Source organism: Eurosta solidaginis, chromosome X, assembly GCF_040869045.1.
Source record: "Eurosta solidaginis isolate ZX-2024a chromosome X, ASM4086904v1, whole genome shotgun sequence".
Classification (NCBI taxonomy): Eukaryota; Metazoa; Arthropoda; class Insecta; order Diptera; family Tephritidae; genus Eurosta; species Eurosta solidaginis.
The window spans coordinates 5895715-5916061 of NC_090324.1; the positions used below are offsets into that span (position 1 = coordinate 5895715).

Genomic DNA, 20347 nt, shown 5'->3' on the forward strand with positions numbered 1-20347 from the left:
CCCCTTGCGGTACGCAACCTCGCCTTGTCCTGCTGCTAGAGAAAACAATATCTAGAGGGAGAAAATGAGAGATTTGTGGATGGACAGACCGTACGCATGAGTTCAAAAGTATAAAATATTCTTTATTACAAAATCATAATTCAAATTCAAATTCAAATTTCATTTTTTTTTTGTATCTGCGACATTTTAGGCTCGGGATACTCCAGAAAGCACGAATCCAAAGATTGTGCTTTGCGCCAAGAGCGGGCCGAATGACGCTGGCAGCACTTGGTTGAGCATGATGTCGGCATACACGTCTGCCCCGAGAACTCAGCGTACCGGCGACGCGACGTAGAACTTGGGATCGGCGAGACAGATATGAGTATACATAGCCGCGATGGCTGGATCCAGGCTGAGACTAGGCGCCACTCGGTGGAAATGTGGTGTAGCGACGGCATGGGTCTCAATGCGTTTGTTTTTGCCGGGCTTCCCCCGAAGATACACCACACAGCCTGTAGATGGCGAACAGACGTCGATCAATGCCCGCACCAGGTGAAGCCGTCCTCTGGCTTCTCTTTTGACGATAGCGGTCGGCGAAATCGATATCATGGGCCGCAGTACCGGTCCAGCGACGGGGTCCAGCCCTGTACGTCCACTGCGAAGCGGCATCCTTAGTTGGCGAGTGACTCCTCGAGAATCGGCGGCGGTCGACGTAGCGCGAGGCAGGCTAGCCGTGATGGCTTCGTGACGGCGATTTGTGTTGTTGTCAGCCAGCTGGGGGCTTTTCGGCGGCGACGGTGAGGGGTTCTGGTCGACTGTTGGTGCTCATGTTTTAGCAGGGGTCGGAAGAGCCGTGGTTCCGATCTCTTTGAGAGTCGGAAAGGCAGTGGTTCCGATATCTTTTTGGCCATGCTGGCTGGTTGGGAATGAATGTCCCTCTCCGTGGTTCCTCGGTCAATCTCCTCCGCCTCAATATCGGAGGCGTAGAGTGACAACGCCCCTTCGAGGTTATCCCGTTCTTCCTCCTCTACTTGTACACTTCATGACTTATATGGCTTACGTGAGGCTATTTTTTGCTCATCCACGTGCAGGGTGGTGTGGTGTTTCTCACCACATCGTCGACATCTTCCGTTGCTTGTGCAACCAGCCGTGCGATGTGCCATGGAGAGGCAGTTGCCACAGTAATTGCCCAGAAGTCCCTCACGCATCCGGTCGTCGGGCGTCTTGGAACGATAGACTGGGCAGAGCCGGATAGGATGCCTAGCCGAACACAAATGGCATGGGATCTTGAAGTAGCTGGCCTTCTTTTCATATGCCTTGCGTAATTGGCTTTAGCGGGTCATGATGCCTGCAATTAGACTCATTAAGTCATATTATATACGTGTCTGTATAGATTATTTTTCAAAAAAAATATATGGTTCTGGCTGAGTGACGAGATTACCTCAAAATTCTGACTCATGAAATTTTTCAGAACCAGGTATACAATTTTAGAAGAAAAGTTCAAGATTTGGGGTTAGCTTTGTGTCCCCTAGAGTATTTCAGATTGCAGAAACTTGCTATAATTGTGGTGGGGTTTACTATAAACCACCCTGGGCTCCCACCAACAAGGTGAAAAACTTTGCTGGAATCATGTGTGGACATTATTACACTAGTGGCTAGATCGGGTATTACCCCTTCCCTCTTGTATGTGACAATACACTACTCTTTCTCCTCATACGTTCGTAAACGATTTGGTATAATTTTTTAATTGGTATTTCACTGAATAGCAACGTCTTATTTGCTATTAAAGACCTACCAGAATATTTGGTACATTTGGCTTTTTCGCATCACTGCTAATGATTCAGCAATTCGACATAAAGTTGCACCTCTACGCCAACGTTCAGACACTGCGCTATTATACGTGTTCCTTTTTTTAGGCAATCAAGTGTGCGTTTCTCATCACGCATATCTGTACCATTTTGCTTTCCACTACAAAAGAGCGCAGCGCAGGCTACCACACGACGACATTGATCGGATTTCTTCAATAGTTTAGAGGCAGCAAGCGCACAAATCGTACGCAAAAGTTCAGCATTTTCCTCACTAACATGCCAACCTAATATAAATGCACGCAAGTCATTTTCTGTCAAAAATGTCTCATGCACATACAACTTGTATGAGAGCAACCCAAATTGAATTTGCTACGTGAAAACCTAACTCGATTTCCAATTATTGTTCTGCGTGACATTTAGATTTGACGTTTGCACATAGGATTTACATTGTCGCAAAGCATGCTTATTTGGGTTAGGGCAAAAAACTCCGGTTGTTTGCGTGCGCTAAAAAAACGCAGTGCGGTTTTATTAGGTTGGCATGTAAAACACGACATTTGTTCAAATGTGGACATTATTAGCATAATTGCAGCCAATTGCGCTATAGAATCTGAGATTTCATCCTCATATAGCGAAAAGGCTTGCGTCGTAAATTCATAAGCAACAGTCTCGTGTTTTGTATAGCCGATCTCGCCTATAACTAAAGCACCTTGCAGGTACAAACGCAACGCCAAATCCGCTAGATCTGCTTTTGCTATCGTCGCGATTGTACTGTGATAATATCGTAATATCTTTTGACATTTCTTATCCCAATTATCATCTTCATCAAAAATAGCTTTATATTTGTAGGCCAACTGATAGGCAGAGAATATGAGTGGCGGTAAAACATGCTTGACACGTTGTGAACCACCGGTGCCTAGATGTTTTCGTGCGGATTGTAGAATTTTGTATTGCATGTCGGGTTCATCGGATTTCATATAGTGTATGAAACGCGGAACAATGCCTTGTTCTTCAGCGAATTCTTCAGGACTGACAGTATTACCATTGGCGTGTGGTGTTGCTTGTTTACCATCTGGTCCCACTGGCAATTCTTCATCTTTGATTAGTGGCGTGATTATAGTTAATACATGTTCAGCTTGCTACGCAGATGGTGTAAAAGTTTGGAATTTAATTACATTCATTACCAAATATAATGCTATTGATTTTCGTGAAATGTAATCGAATTTGTGCAGCAGTGGTGTGAAGTTCTTTAATTGTATGACAGTTAGAGCGTTGTTGTAGAAATCAATGCAATGTGATATATTACACAGGTCAACAAAAAAAATTTTTTTTTCGGACATGGGTTTTTCCCTATATATTCGGATTCTATGTTCAATTCTATAAAAAAATGCAATTACGAATCAAAAATATTTGGCTTTGTAGAAGTTATAGCGATTTGAAAATTTTGCATTTTTGCACCAGGCTAATGTAGGTCCTTTCGCGCTATTTCGGTCGACAGAGGGCGGCGGGTAGCTACCTGATTCAGCGATTCGAAAAAAGATCTACTTAAAGCACAACATACTCATCTTAAAAAGAAAAAACCAAAAAAATATGACTGAGTAAAAAGGAGATAAAAGGTCCCAGATACTCATGATTTTAGGTAGATTTGGCAATTCGTTAAGTACATATTAAAAAACTCATCGAAACTTTAACTGACGGATCGACAGGCCTAGCAATAGAGCATGCCAGCTACCTGATAGTGTTTTTGTAAATAAATTTTTTTTTAAGAAGCTGTAGTTTCTTGGGTCACTCGTTGTGGGCGACAATATGTTTTTGCATATCACAGAGGAATGATGTCTTCGAGAAGTTGTAAACGAGCGGCTAATTATTTTTGCTATATATGTGGCGAATGTATTAAAAGAAGACAAACAAAGTTTGATTTAACTAAAAACACAAGGATTTGCGAGACCTACCTAGCCTACTTCGGTCTACCTGTTAAAAACCAGGACACAAAACGGGCTCCACATGTTTCATGTAACTCTTGCAGAAGCATTCTGGAGCGTAAGTTTATTTTCTCTTTTTTATTGTACTGTTTCATATGTATATCCCTAGGACTTATACCCAACTTTTACTACGACTTCTTATACCCAGGTACAGGTGTGGCCAGTAGCCTGTTTTACCCGTTTTTTTCTCATTTTTTCTGAGAAACAAGTTATTTTTTTTAATGAAATGTTGTAGCTGACGGTCTTACGGACATTTTAAGTAGTTATAAACATATATTTGTAGCCTGCTTCTAAGAATTGCGCGCATTCTAAGTTATTTCTAAGAATTCAATAATTTCTATTGTTGTTAGAATTTTTAGAATGCAAACTTTTTCGCGCACTCTTAATTATTTAGTAGAAGACATTATATTGTACTCTTGCTAGAATTTGCTGACAAACAACATTTGATATAATCCAACTACCTGGCAGGTAAGAAATGCTTCCAGAAATTTAAGGGTTGCAGCTATATAAACGGCAGTTTTGCGAGTTTATATTCATTGTAAAGCGTTCTTTTGAAGTGTGAAGTTGATTTATATTTGTGAAAATAACAAGTAAGAAAAAATTTAAAATATTACAACATGGATAGCAGAAGGAACATGGAATATTTGTCTTCGAAACAATATATGAGGTAAATACCTATAACTCAAATATAATTTCATAAATGGAATAAAAATTTATTATTTTTATATAGATTATCTGACGCTGAAAAAGAGCAGTACATACAAAACCTGTTTGACGAAATCTCAGATGATGAGTTATTTTCCGACCCTGAAGGGGATGAAAGCGAACAAGTAGCAATAGCAAATGGCGTCGTTGAATCGGATGTAGAAGACCCTGATTACACAATTGACAATGCCCAGGTAGATGAGGCTGATTACGAAGAATCTGACAATGAATCCGATGCTGCAGATGATTCTGAGGAGATTAATTTGCGTGCAGCTGAATTCGTAGCACGTGATAGTACCATATGGAGCTCACAGCCACGACTTGCACGCCAAACTAGGCGACAGCGAAGTGGGCCCGCAAGATAAACTACTATGATGTCAATAGTCAATACATATAAATGTTTTATGACTCCGGAAATGGTGGATATTATAGTACGCTACACCAACAAAAAAGCAGAAGCTACATATGCGGAATTATACGCAAAACATCCAGAGGCGGAACCAAAAACATGGAAGAAGGTTACTTTGAGCGAAATGTATGCGTTCATTGGAGTGCTTATTATGACTTGCGCTAACCGCAGCAATGCCGAATGTACGCCGGACTTGTGGTTGGTGGAAAATTGTCCATTATATCGTGCGTCAATGGGCATTAACCGCTTTCAGGCCATACTGCGGTTTATAAGGTTTGACGATGGCAATACACGGGCACAACGTTTGGTAACTGACAAAGCTGCACCAATATCCGAGCTGTGGACCATGATGAACTACAACTTTGAGCAGTCATATAAGCCAAGTGAATATCTAACAGTAGACGAGCAGCTCTTTCCTTATCGTGGCCGCACCCGTTTCACGCAATACATCCCATCGAAACCGGCAAAATATGGCATCGAAGTGTGGTGGGTATGTGATGCCAAAAACGCATATCCACTTCATGGACAAATATATACTGGCCAAGCACCTACGGGACGGGAAACTAACCAGGGTGAACGCGTGGTCAAGGATTTAGTAAGCCGCTTTCATGGAACCGGCCGAAATATAACGATAGAAAATTTTTTTACATCCCTAAATCTACTGGAAAGCTACTCATCCATGAATTTGACGGCAGTTGGACCTCTGCGGAAAAATAAGCCCTACATACCAAAGGAGATGTTGGCACACAAAGGTCGTGCAGGGAGGTCAAGTACATTCGGTTTTAAGCCCAACATATCCATTTGCTCCTATGTGCCGAAAAAAACAAGGCAGTTATATTACTATCATCAATGCATGACGATAATCACATTGGCGAAAGCGGCAAACCAGAAATGATCGAGTTTTATAACAAGGCAAAAGGAGGAGTGGACGTGATGGACCAATTGCTTGGAGAATATATTTGCCAAAGGATGACAAAGCGTTGGCCGTTGCCCCTATTCTTCAATATTATTGATTTGACGGCATTGGCAGCGTACATCATATATTATGAGAGTAATCCCAACATCAGATGCACCAATGCGAAGCGTAAGAGATTTCTTCGCCAGCTCGCAAAGGAACTGTCTATGCCCTTAATTGAAGAGCGGTCGGTCAATCAGCAAGTGATGCGGAACTTCAACACAAAAATTGCAGTCGCGAGTTTCATAAGTACGGCCTTGCAAGGAAGTGCTGACAATAGGCCATCAACGTCTGCAGCTGCTGGTGCATAACCAAAGAAACAGCAGGTTGGAAGCTGTTTTCTCTGCTACATCCATGACTAACACAGAAGACGAACGCGTAATATGTGCAGAATATGTCAGCGCCCAATATGCATAAAGCATTCTTCAAATACATTTACATGTAATATTTGTGAAAATAATGAAGACAATTTAATAATTTAAATTTGTTTGCCTATTTAGTTATAAGAAATAATCAATAAAATAATATTTTATAAAGAAAATAATAAATAAAAATTTTTTTCCTTCAAAAAATGAGAAAAAACAGGAAAAAAAGCTACTGGCCACACCTGTACCCGGGTATAAGAAGTCGTAGGTGTCCACTTTGAAAGCTTATATCTCATCAATGCATGGACCTAGCATGACACCATAAGACACCAATCGACGTAGATTTATTTCGTTTTCCTAGATCAAAAATTTCAAGTAGATATCTTTAGCGATTTAGGAGCTATATCACTCCAAAGTAGCTACTGGCCACACCTGTACTTGGGTATAAGTCCTAGGGATATACATATATCTACATATATATAATTGTATAATAACTGAAGTTGTTATGAAATGCTTTACGTTTTATTATAGTTTGGTACCAGGGTGAGGAAAGAGCCATTAAGTTCGCAGTGCGTAGGATTTGGAGGGAACCGAGTAATCATGACACTGATTGCTATTTTTGTGCAGTGAAGCCACTGAAAGGGAAACGTTTAAGGAAAACAATATATCAAGAACTACCATCGACATACGTTCCAGTACCACATTCGGAACAAAATCCTGTACCTCATCCACCTGTGTTGGAAAAGCAACTATTCCCTCAAGGCAGCTTTCAAACACCGAGTTCATCTGCATCCGTACATTCCGAATTTGTTCCTTAATTTCAACCAGAAATACCACATCTCATCAACTCTGAAGATCTCAATGACTTAATAAGAGTCTTAAATCTATCAAAAGACAAAGCAGAGTTATTAGCATCGCGGCTTAAACAACGAAATTTACTTACTTCTGATGTTCGAATATCTCGGCAAAGAAAGCGTCTTGAAGAATTTTCTTGTTTCTACAGTAAGGAAGATGGACTCTGTTCTTGCTATGACGTGAAAGGTTTATTTGAAGCAATTGGTATTCCTTTTAATACATATGAATGGCGCCTCTTTATCGACAGCTCAACGAAAAGTCTAAAAGCAGTTCTACTACACAATGGGAACAAATTTCCATCTATTCCATTCCATACATCTTAAAGAAAATTATGACAGTATTAAAATGCTATTAGCTGCAATCAAATATACGGAATACAAGTGGGAAGTTATTGGAGACTTCAAGATGGTTTGTTTTTTTACTGGAATGCAAGGTGGATATACCAAACACTCCTGTTATCTTTGCCTATGGGATGGCAGAAATGATGCCGCCCACTATCGCCAAAAACATTGGCCTGAACGTACTGAGTATGGAGTGGGAAGATTTAATATTAAACATGAAGCAATTGTCGATCCTAAAAATATATTTATGCCGCCATTGCATATTAAATTGGGCCTTATTAAACAATTTGTGAAGGCTCTTAATATTGAGTCTAAAGCTTTCAAATATTTGCAGACTTTTTTTCCAAAGCTGTCAGAGGCGAAAATTAAAGATGGAGTCTTTATTGGCCCTCAAATAGAAAAAATTATGAACTGCGATATTTTCCCGGACCTACTTAGCAATGAGGAGAAACTAGCGTAGAACAGTTTTAAGGCAGTAGTTCATGGCTTTCTTGGAAATCATAGGGATGAAAATTATGATGAGATGATAACTGGCATGATTACGAATTTTTCCGCCATCGGATGTAGAATGTCGCTAAAGATGCACATGTTACATTCACATCTGGATAAATTCAAAGATAATATGGGAGCTTATTCAGAAGAACACGGGGAGCGATTCCATCAAGATATAATGGAGTTTGAGAAACGTTAGACGTTAATAAGAGAAAATGTTACCGAATATGGCAGGAAAAGCAGGAAAAAGAATTTTTAAACATGTAAACTGTATTCTAAAACCAAATTTATAAGAATAAAGCTTAAATTGATTTTTACTATACTAGAATAAATCAAATCTATGTCAAATTTTGATGAATTTTCATGTTTTTCGTTTTCATTTTTTTCGAACAAAACCAAATCAAAAACGTTTTTGTGTTCATATTCTTATTTCTAGGTGCAAAAGCAATTCAAAAAATATACGCACGACCCTTGTACAAAAATGTTGTTGACCAGTGTTATTCATGTTAAGACGCTCTAAAATTTGTGTCGTAGTGCAGAGCACTTTGTCCACATAGTCAACCCGATCTGGATAAACTTTTTGGGCGAGACTTAGTAACGCAATCTGCAGGGATATTGTATCTCTAGAGGCATATCAGTACGGGTCTGCACAATATTTGCTACTTGTATGCTGAACAGTTCAAATAATTCCACCTCAGGTGGTATAATGGATTCAATATCGGTATCGCTTGTCTTGCCACCCCTCTGGTTGTATGCCGCAAAACGATCAATTAAAGAAATTATATTCTTCACACTCACACCAGTCTCTAGCTCTGCAAATGATTTCAGGAACGGATCTAATGTTTGCAAATGAAAATCATCGGGAAATACTTGTATAATACATTCCATAAGATATTCCTGCGCAATAGCATCACGACATCTAACCACATGTTCCATTATACCCGGCAATATCCAGCGCAGGTAGCGTTCTAATGTTGCTGACTCCAGCTGTGAAAGCCGCACCAAATTTGTGCCAACTAATATTTTGAGTTCCTCACGTTATTTCTCACGTCGTGACTTCTCACTTGAGTAACCCTGATGCTGCATACGCACCCATAACTTATTCATTTCAGCAAAAATGGTAACTACAAAATCCGATACATTGCCTTCATGTTCATTATCTGCTTTGAGTACATCTGGTAATATGTTACGTGTACATTGTAACAAATAGTTACGTAGGAATAGGCCCCGTAATGGATGTTGTACATCGCGGCACATTTCTACTAAATCTTTCAGTATGCTACGTTTTAATGTGGAATCCTTTTTAAGATATACAATACCAACAGTGATGAGTAAATATAAGCGCGGCCCAATTGTGGGCGAATACTGCACAAGTTCATAAAAATCTGTCTCTTTATTGCTTTTCTCACTCAAATACAATTCCAGGTGGCAAAGTTCATCTGTGATAGCCATACATAACTTATAGTAGCTCTTCTGTGATAGCAACGAGGTACGCAATTCGCTCAACATAGTACTGGCACATTTTAGTGCATCCAATATGCGATCCTTATCGAGAAAATGGTTCATTTGGAATGCTTGTTTACGCGCTGTGCCAATAGCTTCAGCGAGTACCTTCTCCTGATCATGCACACCATTTGGCGTGGACATGCTGCGCTCAGCACCGTCGCTGTTGCATCCACTTGGGCTGTAGGATGTTGAGTTCCATGGATACATGCCGACCGATGTTGTCGTTGTATATTTGTGTTGTTAGATGTTGTGCTTGCTTATTTTTTTGTATTTGCTTATGTTAACTTATGCTGATTGTGATTTATGTGGTTTGATATTTAATGCATTTCATTTACAACATATTTACGATCGCCTTGTGTTCTGAGTGGGTGTAACCGAACTATTTTATGTACAGCTTTTGGTGCCTATTCAACTATTGTTAAAGCAACTTTTTAATACCTATTCCAAACTATTAAACGGTAATGGAAAAACTTTCTGGCAAAATTGGTATTTTTCTCATCTAATTTTTCTACTTTATTATAGTACACGATTAAACGTAAAGAATTTTTGTTGAAAAGTAGACCTAACAGCGTTAAGTAGACGATATTAATGTGGTACAAATATTGTCCATGCGTTCTTAGAATTCTGGCTCGTTATCCTAACATCTATTGCACTTCCCTTTGCTAGTTAGCCGATATTGATGCACGATCTTATCAAAACTCGCTGCTTCATTAACGTGACCCATTGTTGTTTTGCAAAATGCATATTCCTTTCCTAATTCAGAGAAAGGGTCTGCGAAGTACTTACACACTTGAGCTGAAAAATGGTTTGGTTAATTGCCCAACAGTACACATGTATGTACATGTACATATGATACTTGTTTGATTTCGACTGGCTAATTGCTGAATTTGTAGTAAAACTGTTTGGTGTACTGCGTGAAAATATTCGATTGAAATTCCGCTAAATTGCCTATGTTCACGGTATGGAATCATTGTTTTGGGTTTTCGTGGAGTGGAATACTATCGGCAAAGGTTATAATTGGATGCAGCAGATTCTTCTGCCTCATCGCGATGGTATGGCAAGATGATGAGTTTTACCAAGGGTCGGGTTATCTGGCATTTCATCGTCATGATATCAACCACTCTGACGCCATCGTCAGGTCCTGGCTGTAATTTGACCACCCGTCCGTGTCTCCATTCGTTTGGAGACAAATTGTCCTCCTTGATTACGACCAGGTTTCCGAGTTTTAGGTTCGTTTTGGGAAATCTCCATTTATCTCTTTTCTGCAGTTCAGAGAAATCGGAATTTCCACCTCTTGCAGAAGGAGTGATGTAGAGATTTTAACTTTTGCCATCGATTTATGATTGAGGCAGAGTTTTCGCTGGCGTCAGGTTCTGGTGTAGATAAGAGGTGTCCTCCTACCAGAAAGTGACCTGGGGTTAGTGGCTCCAGGTCTGATGCATTGTTTGACGCGGGGCTCAATGGTCGGGAGTTCAGGCAGGCTTCGATGCTGCATAGCAAAGTCGCAAACTCGTCAAAGGTGAATTTGCAACTTGAGGCGATTTTTGTGAAGTGGCTTTTAAAACTTTTCACTCCCGCCTCCCACAGTCCCCCCATGTGAGGAGCTGATGCGGGAATGAATTGCCACGATAAGGATTGATGGGAATACTTGGATAGGGTGTTATCGCGGGCGTTTTGTAGGAACTCCCTCATTTCCGCTTTAAGTGCTCTAGAAGCCCCAACAAAATTGGTGCCATGGTCGGAAAACATCTTACTAGGACAGGCTGCGAAACGAACCTCGCAAATGCTGCTAAAAATGATTGCGTGCTGAGATCGGATGTGCGTTCCAGGTGAGTAGCTTTCGTTGCAAAGCAAACGAACAAGCATACATACCCCTTCGACACTCTAAAACCTCGTCCCCGAAAGTTCTTTATATCGAAGGGTCCCGCAAAATCGACTCCTGTATTTGTGAATGCCCGTGAGTACGTAGTTCTCTCCTTGGTTAAAATTCCCATTAGCTGGTTTTGAACACGTTTTCGGTAAATCGTGCATTCCTTGCAATTGCGGATCTTCGACTTTATCATATTCTTGACTCGTGGTATCCAATACTGCGTACGGATGAGGCGTAGCATAAGTTGGTTTTCCCCATGGAGTGAGATCCTATGGGTAAATTTTATGATAAGAAGCGACTACTGGCAATTATACGGCAAAATAACTGGGTGTCGCTCGTTGTACGGGATATCTTCGGAAGCTACAAGGCGTCCGCCTGCCCTCATAAGCCCCTTTTCATCTAAGAATGGGTTCAGTGGTAGTACCTCGCTCTTTGCTCCTATAAGTTTTTTAGATTTTAAAGCTGAATACTCCTCCCCATAATACCCCTTTTAATAGATAATAGTCAGACGTTGGGTCGTTGCTTTTATTTCGCTCGACGAAATTGAGCAGGACTTCGCCTGAAATGGGGCTCTTGTTTTTGGGTTAGTTCTTTGAAAGAATCTCCAGACGTAGGGTAGTACTTTCAAAGCTCTCGAGAGGTCAGAAAATCTTGTGAGAATATCAGAGTCTTTATCTACTGTTGATAAGTGTACCTGGACCCGCTTTTCTTTTGACGTGGTGGTATATTTTTTCTTGGGTAGGCCAATTTGAGCTATCTTCATGAAGCCAAGAAGGGCCCCCACCACAGGGCTTTGTTGATAGGATCTTCAGCGGTTATACCCCTACTTGCGAGATCTGCCGGGTTTGATGCCGAGTCGAAATGAAGCCAGTTTTCTTTCCCAACTTTGTCAATTATTTTTGTCACCCTATGGGCAACGAAAGTGGACCACGAGCATGGGGATTTGCGAATCCATGCACGGACGGTTGTCGAATCCGTCCATAGATAGCTTGTAGGGTTGTTAAAATTAAGATTTTTTGCGATTGACTCTACTATTTCTGCTAGCAGAACCGCACCACATAGTTCAAGGCGGGGTAGAGATATAGTCTTGTCCGGGGCTACTTGGGCGAAGATCAGATTTACGAACACATGATTCTCGATTTGTACCCTCAGGTATATTGCGGCTGTGTATGCTTTCTCGGAAGCGTCGCAAAAGCCATGTAGTTCGCTACTCGCTACCGGGGAAAACTGTACCCAACGTGGTATACGAATGCTTTCAATATGTCGGTAGCTTTCTAAAAAATCATGTCATCTATCTAATATCGCGTTCGTCACAGCCCGTGCCTTCCAGCCAAATACCTTGCATAATGATTTTCGAGGTAATAATAAATGGCCCTAGCCAACCTAGTGGATCAAATAATTTTGCTATAGCAGACAACATTGTTCTCTTTGTGAACACGACTTGGTTATTTATGGGTTTCGTAGAAAAATAGAAATACTCAGAGTGGGAATTCCTCCTGATTCCTAAGGCTTTAACCAAGCTAGCATCTTCAAAATTTAAAAAGTTTTCATTTCATAAATGCGATCTTGGAATACCTTCCAGTAGTTGGTCGCAATTTGAAGTCCGCTTCCTTAGGGAGAAGCCGGCTGATTGTAATGCCGCTTGGATTTCGTCCTTTGCCTTTGTGGCGGTGGCAATGGTGTGTCCGTCCGATAAAACGTTGTCGACATACATAAACTGTCGTAGGATGTCCGATGCGATGGTATAGGTTTCCTCTACGTCCTCTGCTAGTTGAAGAAGGGTCATTTTGGCCAGGTAGGGCGCGCAGTTCACTCCGAAGTTCACGGTCTTCTATTCGTATAGGCTAATGGGTTCGCTGGTGGATGACATGAAGACGATGCGTTGATACCTGTTGACCCTGGGCTCTAGCAGTATCTGCCGGTACATCTTTTCGATGTCACTGTTGAATACGTATCGGAACAATCTCCAGCGGAGTATGAGAATCGTCAGATCACTCTGAAGGACTGGGCGTGAACCAAGGACATCATTTAAACTGATTACATTAGCAGTGGGACAGGAGGCATTAAAAACAACTCTCACTTTAGTGGTGGTGCTGTCCTACTTAACTACTTCGTGATGGGGTGAAAAATAGGTATCGCATGTGTCTGCCGGAACATGCTCTTCTACCCGTGCCATATGAGCTAACGTTTCGTATTCTAATACGACTTGATTGTATTCCGTTTGCAATTCGTGATTTTTCGCTAACCGGGTTTCATTTCTAGAAAAATGTGAGCACGCGCTCTTAAGCGACGGTCCTAATGAGATAGCCTTTTGAAAATCCTGCTTAAAAGGCAAATACATGATATATTTGCCATTTTTATTTCCTTTGGTGGTTTTTTGATACAACTCCTCGCAGTAATTTTCGTCTTTGGTATAAATATGGTTTTTGGGAACGTCTTCCAGCTCCAAAAATTACGCTATTTGTTTGTCCAGCGATACCTCATTAAAAAATGACACACACCTGCCGGCTGGGCTGGCCGTTTCCGTTTGGCCAGTTAATATCCAGCCAAATATTGTTTCCTGTGCAATGAGGGTGCCTAAAACATTTTTTCGTATACCGCCTAGCATTATCTGGGCGTAAGTATCCCCACCCAGAATAAGATCTACTTGTTCATTTACAAAGAACCTCCGATCTGCTAGCACCAAGTCCGGGAAAACTTGGTGTGTCATGGGGTCAATTTGACAAGTTGGCAGATTGCCAGTGAGCTGGGCTAAAACCAATGCTGTGGTGTGTATGCGTACATTCGGGTTTATTGATGACCGCAACTGAATGAAGCATGCCTCTTTCACTTGGGCTGACACCGTGCATTTAGCTTCCGACTGGGCAAATTTATTCTTCTTTTAAGCCGCTCCGAAATGAACGAGCACTTTGATTCGGAGTCTATTAGGGCGCGGGCCGAAAAGTGTTCATTGTTATAAAAGATATTGACTTGCGCAGTACCTAATAGAACCCCTTTGCGTGTATTAGCGAAACAGGAATTGAAGTTGGTTGGTTGATTATTTGCCATGGCAGACTGACGTTGGGCCTGAGCCTGTGCCGAAGTTGATGGTCTTTGATCTAACTGGGTTTGTTGGGTTGTGGTTGGTCTCGTGTTCGTGCCCGCATTTTGTTGAATATGCAGGAGTGTTGTGCCTTAGATAGCAAATACTACAATTAAAGGCGCACGTACATTTGGATACTGTATGTTTTGCCGAGAGGCATTTCAGACACCCCCGACTGTCTTTTATAAATGCTATTCTGTCTAATACGGATAGCCGATGGAAGTTTTGGCATTGTGACAGCTTGTGGTTGTTTTTCTTACAGTATCTGCAAGTGTTTCTAGCTACAGTTACTTGGTAGCCGCCTACTTTCTTTTGAGACGAATCATTATTATGTTCGCTTGGTGGTTTTGGGAGCTTTGGTATTTTTGCTACCTGTTAGTCCCGAGAATGTTTCCAAAGTCTGGAACCTGTTCGATAAAAGTTTATCCATATCTTCCCATTTCGATATTTCAGTTTTATTCTCAATGGTCTGTTCCCATAAAGCTAGCGTGCTTTCGGGTAGTTTGGTGGAGCATAAATATGCGAATATCGCATCCCAATAGCCTATCTCAATTTGATGAGCTTTAAAGGCTGAGATGCAGTTGTTTATTTCCCGCTGAAGTGTTTTAATCGCGGTGCCACACTCACTTTCTACGCTTTCAAGATTGAATAATATTTTCAATTGGGTATTAACGAGAATTAGTTTATTCTCATGTCTTTCCCCCAAATTCTTCCACGCTGTGGCAAACCCATTGTTGGAAAGTGGGCATTTTTTAATTATATCTCTGGCCTCACCCTGCGTTTTTTGGTTGAGGTAAAATAACTTCTCGACCGGGGTGAGGCGCTTATTCCGTATATATATTGCCGTGAACATGTCACGGAATGTTGGCCAGGAGAGGTAGTCACCTTTGAATACATCCGTGTCGCATGGAGGTAGTCGCATGCTGTGTTCCTGATCAAGTGTACCTTCTCCCTCCTTATCGCACTTAGTTAGCTTTGATCAGCTGCTTTGATGAATTTCTCCATATCGTTTGATATTTAAACGGGAATAACTACTATACAGGGCCTAATTGGAAAATTCGAGTTTGATACTCAGAAACAAAGGGAAGGGTTTCAATAACCTTACACCACCACCACTCAAAGAATTTAATGCAAAAGAAAAATTCTGGATTAGCCTCTAATCTTTTTGTTAAATTTATTATAACCAAATATATATATGTATGTATATGCAAGTAAGTTTTATTTTCAGCTCTTCGCCACTGAATACCAGACTTTATGAAAAATAATTATATACGTGTGTGATATAAGTAATAAATCAGATATAAAGATATAGTGAATAAAAAATTTTATATAAAAAAATGTGAATCTCAAAGACGCCACCCAAAGTATTTTGCTTTTAAGAAAACGAAGCTTTTACCTAAATTTACACAACAGTGAGCCTGTATGTGTGACCGGTGTGCAATATGCGAAGTGAGGTTATGTCTCCTCTAATAAAATGTATATTGCCGGTGCTAAGTGTCCAAGGAAAATTCGCTTGCCACAAAATTAACGCTTGTAGCTAGAAACAATAAATGGTCTTTTGCAATAAACCGTGTGTGTGTGCACGTTTAAATTTTTAAACGAGCAGAAAGCACTGTGTTAGCGATTTTTCTCTGGTATCCTGATAACGACAAAAGTGGTGTTATAGAAATTTGGACAAGCACCGGTTATTGTCACCAATAGGCTCAAAAAGATTTGTTTAATAATTTATAACCGCGATGGTTGCATGAACCGAAAGTGCAGTGCAGTGTAACGTTTCAAGGAAAGTTTAATGCCACTGACTGCTAGCCTTAGGCTGTGTCCAATATCTCTTACCACGGGTGGGGGAGAAAGAGAGTTTAAAGGAGCAAGCATGCAATTGCTACAATGTTACCTATAATATATATTAAGGGACTCTGCGTTCTGGCGGTGTGATGTTTTAATGGTGGTTAAAAACTTGTTGATCCAACTTACGAGCATGCGTATACTGCTGCGGCTTTAATCCAAGTGACCGAGTCCCATTCGCTTTTGGCTGGGATTTTGGCAACAAGAATTCAAGAGTATCGAGTTCATCGCATTTTTTACGACGAAGCGCTGATGCATTATTTCGGTCAATATTTTAGATTTCTCGAAAGCAAAACCCGACATTCCGCAAATTTCAACTGGTTCTTTTCAAATGGTCGCTTCCTTACTGAAAATTTACAATATCTCTTCATTACACAACTGTCCCAACAAACAACGATTCGGCGCAACGTGTTCAATCTTCTTTCACGATGAGAAATCACTTATTGGGAAAACGAATATACAGAATCGTTGATTGTTGCCATTCGATTTGCAAATTTACGACTACCAAATCTGATAACCGTAAGATTTACATGTAAAATGTTTCTTCGAAATACGGATCAAGTCAACATTAGAAACATTCGCCCACATGTTTTCGAATCAATATCGCTACAACTATTTGGTAACCTAACTCATGGATCCCTCGAGTTCAACGAATATATTCACCAGCGTCCCGAAAATTGTTGTTCCAACACACTTACTAACTTTTTTACTCTGATTCCTTAAAAATGAAAAAATAAAAAAAAAAAGTAATGAATAAATGTATTTATGATGTGTTGTACTGATTCATCTGCATCTGATCGAGTTTTCATAGACAAGAGTATGAACAATGAACATGGCTGCCATTTTGGCAATAGGGATTTTTGAGATAAAATGGAAAGAGATACACCACAACACAACATATCTGTCACATCGTTCTTTCGGTGTATATTGATATTAGGTCTTTTTGTTATGAACTATGGAGAATCAACACGTGTGTTCAATATTTATGTAGTTTTCGATTCATAATTGAGTATTTCTTCATTTTCAATTGAATTGATATCAATATTTATAATACATTGGGAATTCCTTCTGTAAGTATGTCGTATCGTTGAACAAAAACATAGTAGAAAATTGTGGCAATGATGTATCATGTTTTTCTCTTCAAATTTATTTTTTCAAATGTTCTTTCTTCGTTCATTTTACAGAATGCATTTAGTGATTTCAACTGTATCTAATCGTGCGCGCGTATTTTATTGTGTTTTTCATCAAAGTTTTTGCACGGTTTGTATTTTCATTTTGTCTTTTGGACATATACGTGTGGGTGTATTTCGACCGCGCATTTTTTGTTTGCACCTGTGCTTTTCTTAAATTAAATTTCTTGCGCTAAACATGGAGTTTTAGTGAATTTTTTTCGTTTCTCTTGAGGAAAATGCCTCGAGCCAGACGTCAAAATATCGGTCGACGTACGCGTAGTGCTAACAGAATTTAACTTCAAAGAAGAGCGCAATGTATTGATGATCTGTCACAACAAAATGATATACGACGTGAACGATATGCACGAATGCAAAGAAATCCAGCACGACCAAGACAAATAAGACGTCGTGTTCTATAAAATATGTATCGTGCTGCTTTTAATTAAGATCCACAAATTGATTACAGTATTATATATTGGATTAATGAGCAGCTAAGTTTCTGGGGGAAACGGCTGGAATGTGTTGTGCTAATGGCGGGGTCTCGGTAAATAATATACTAATTAATTAATCAGATATTAAATAAAAGCTAAAATGTAAAATCGAATAAACATATTTTTTACAGGTCGAGATGTTCAAAAGAAATTTAGTGCGATGAATTATTATTCTTATCGATTGATGATTCGTGCACAAGGATTACATTCTGAGATGTGGTAAACTTTTTCACCAATATATTGCAGACATGTATGCAAAAATTGAAACTGAACGTCTCAATTTCATCCGATTCAATCAAGCTAAATTGCGATCTGAAAAGTACATACATTTGCAAGGTGCAATAGCGAATGATGCAAATGTGAATGATATCGGGCGTCTGACGATATTACCAGCTTCTTATATTAGTAGTCCAAGCCATATGCACGAATATGCACAAGATTCTATATGTCATATGTTCGAAAATACGCCCGACCAGATCTTTTCATCACTTTTACGTGTAATCCGAAGTGGAACGATATAAAAAATAATTTGTTCGACGGTTAGTCACCAACAGATCGACACGATGTTACAGCACGTGTATTCCGACAAAAAATTGAAGGCACTGATGGATTTAATTGTGAAATTAAGCGTTTTTGGAAAGGTACGATGTTGGATGTACTCGATTGAATGGCAAAAAAGAGGTTTGCCACACGCACACACATTGATATGGCTGGTACGTAAAATAACACCGGACGAGATTGATAGCGTCATATCAGCCGAAATACCAGATCAAACCATCGATCCAGAATAAGGGGTAACAAAAACATGTTTCACGGTCCATGCGGTGAAATAAATATGAATTCACCATGTATGATCGATGGGAAATGTTCAAAGCGGTATTCGAGAGCATTAATTTCCGATACCATAGCAGGCAATGACGGATATCCATTGTAACGACGTCGATCATTTGAAAATAATTGTAAAACGGCGATAATAGAGTGCGCAATCAAGACATCGAAGCTGACAATCGTTGGGTCGTGCCATATTCACCGATACTGTCAAAAGTTTTTCAGGCTCACATAAATGTTGAGTACTGTAACTTAGTAAAGTCTATCAAATACATTTGTGAATATGTGTGCTAAGGAAGTGATATGGCTGTTTTTAGAGTATATGGTGAAAATAGATGTGATGAAATCACTCAATATCACAGCAAAGAGCAGCACAACCACCAGCAACTACTTTAATTGCTTTTTTCAATTGCGTGAAATCGACACATTTGCCAGAAATTTGATATATGTTGATATACCGCAATATTATACTTGGAATGCATCATCGAAAAAATTTCAACGGCGTAAACAAGGAACACCAGTTGATGGTCATCCAGGTATTTTCCATACAGATGCCTTGGGCAGGATATATACGGTACATCCCAACAATGCTGAATGTTTCCATTTGCGAATGTTGTTGGTAAACGTTCGAGGACCAAAATCATTTCAGGATTTAAGAACAGTTCACGGTCATTTTTTTGTTAGACATATCGCGAAGCATGTCAGCCCTTGCATTTGTTTCAAGATGACACTCATTGGGACGAAACACTTCATGATGCATCGATTTCATCTCATCCACAGCAAATACGAATGCTATTTTCGATTATCAAACCAACATGCATGCCATCGGATCCAATTGAATTGTGGAATAAATATAAAGATTACATGACTGAAGATATTTTAACTGGGATGCGTGGTAGAGCAATGGATACTGATCCAACATCAACAAATTGAACAATCAACAAAAGGATATATATGACAAAATGCAAGCTGTTTCTGATAACACTGGTGGATTATAGTTTTTGGATGCATCTGGCGGCACCGGAAAAACATTTATGATTTCATTGATTTTAGCAAATATTCAATCGCAACAGAAAATTGCTTTGGCACTCGCTTCTTCTGGATTTGCTGCAACTTTATTGGATGGAGGACGAACAGCTCATTCAGCTTTAAAATTGCCATTGAATATACAGGTGGTTGAAAGTCCAACATGTAACATATCCAAAACTTCAGCGATGGCAAAAGTTTTGCAACAAGCAGCGGTCATTGTATGGGATGAGCGTACAATGGCAAACAAAAAATCATTGGAAGCATTAAATCGAACGATGCAAGATTTACGTGGAGACCGAAGGCTTTTTGGTGGTGCTTTAATTTTATTGTCAGGTGACTTTCGACAAACATTGCCGGTTATTCCAAGATCAACATTGGCAGATGCGATCAATGCATGTTTGACGTCTTCCCTTTTATGGCGATACGTGAAAAAATTAACATAACACATAAACATGCGTGTTCAGTTGCACAATGATCAGTCTGCAGAGCAGTTCTCGAAGCAGCTGTTAGAGATCGGAAATGGCAAAATTCCAATCGACAAAACAAACAGTTTCATTACATTGCCAAACAATTTTTGTACAATTATCCAATCAAAAGAAGAATTAATTGAACGAGAGTTTTCAAATATTGTTCAAAATT

General features: G+C 39.9%; 1 protein-coding gene and 2 pseudogenes across 1 annotated transcript in view; 1 reads left to right on the top strand and 2 right to left on the bottom strand.

Annotated features, from left to right (window-relative positions):
• Ca-alpha1D (Ca[2+]-channel protein alpha[[1]] subunit D) overlaps positions 1-20347 on the bottom strand; it is a 6221746-nt gene that overhangs the window by 5068340 nt on the left and 1133059 nt on the right. The gene's annotated exons all lie outside the window — the stretch shown is intronic.
• LOC137234340 (NADH dehydrogenase [ubiquinone] iron-sulfur protein 2, mitochondrial-like) overlaps positions 1-20347 on the top strand; it is a 44696-nt pseudogene that overhangs the window by 21948 nt on the left and 2401 nt on the right.
• Positions 1812-9601, bottom strand: LOC137234167 (vacuolar protein sorting-associated protein 35-like; annotated as a pseudogene).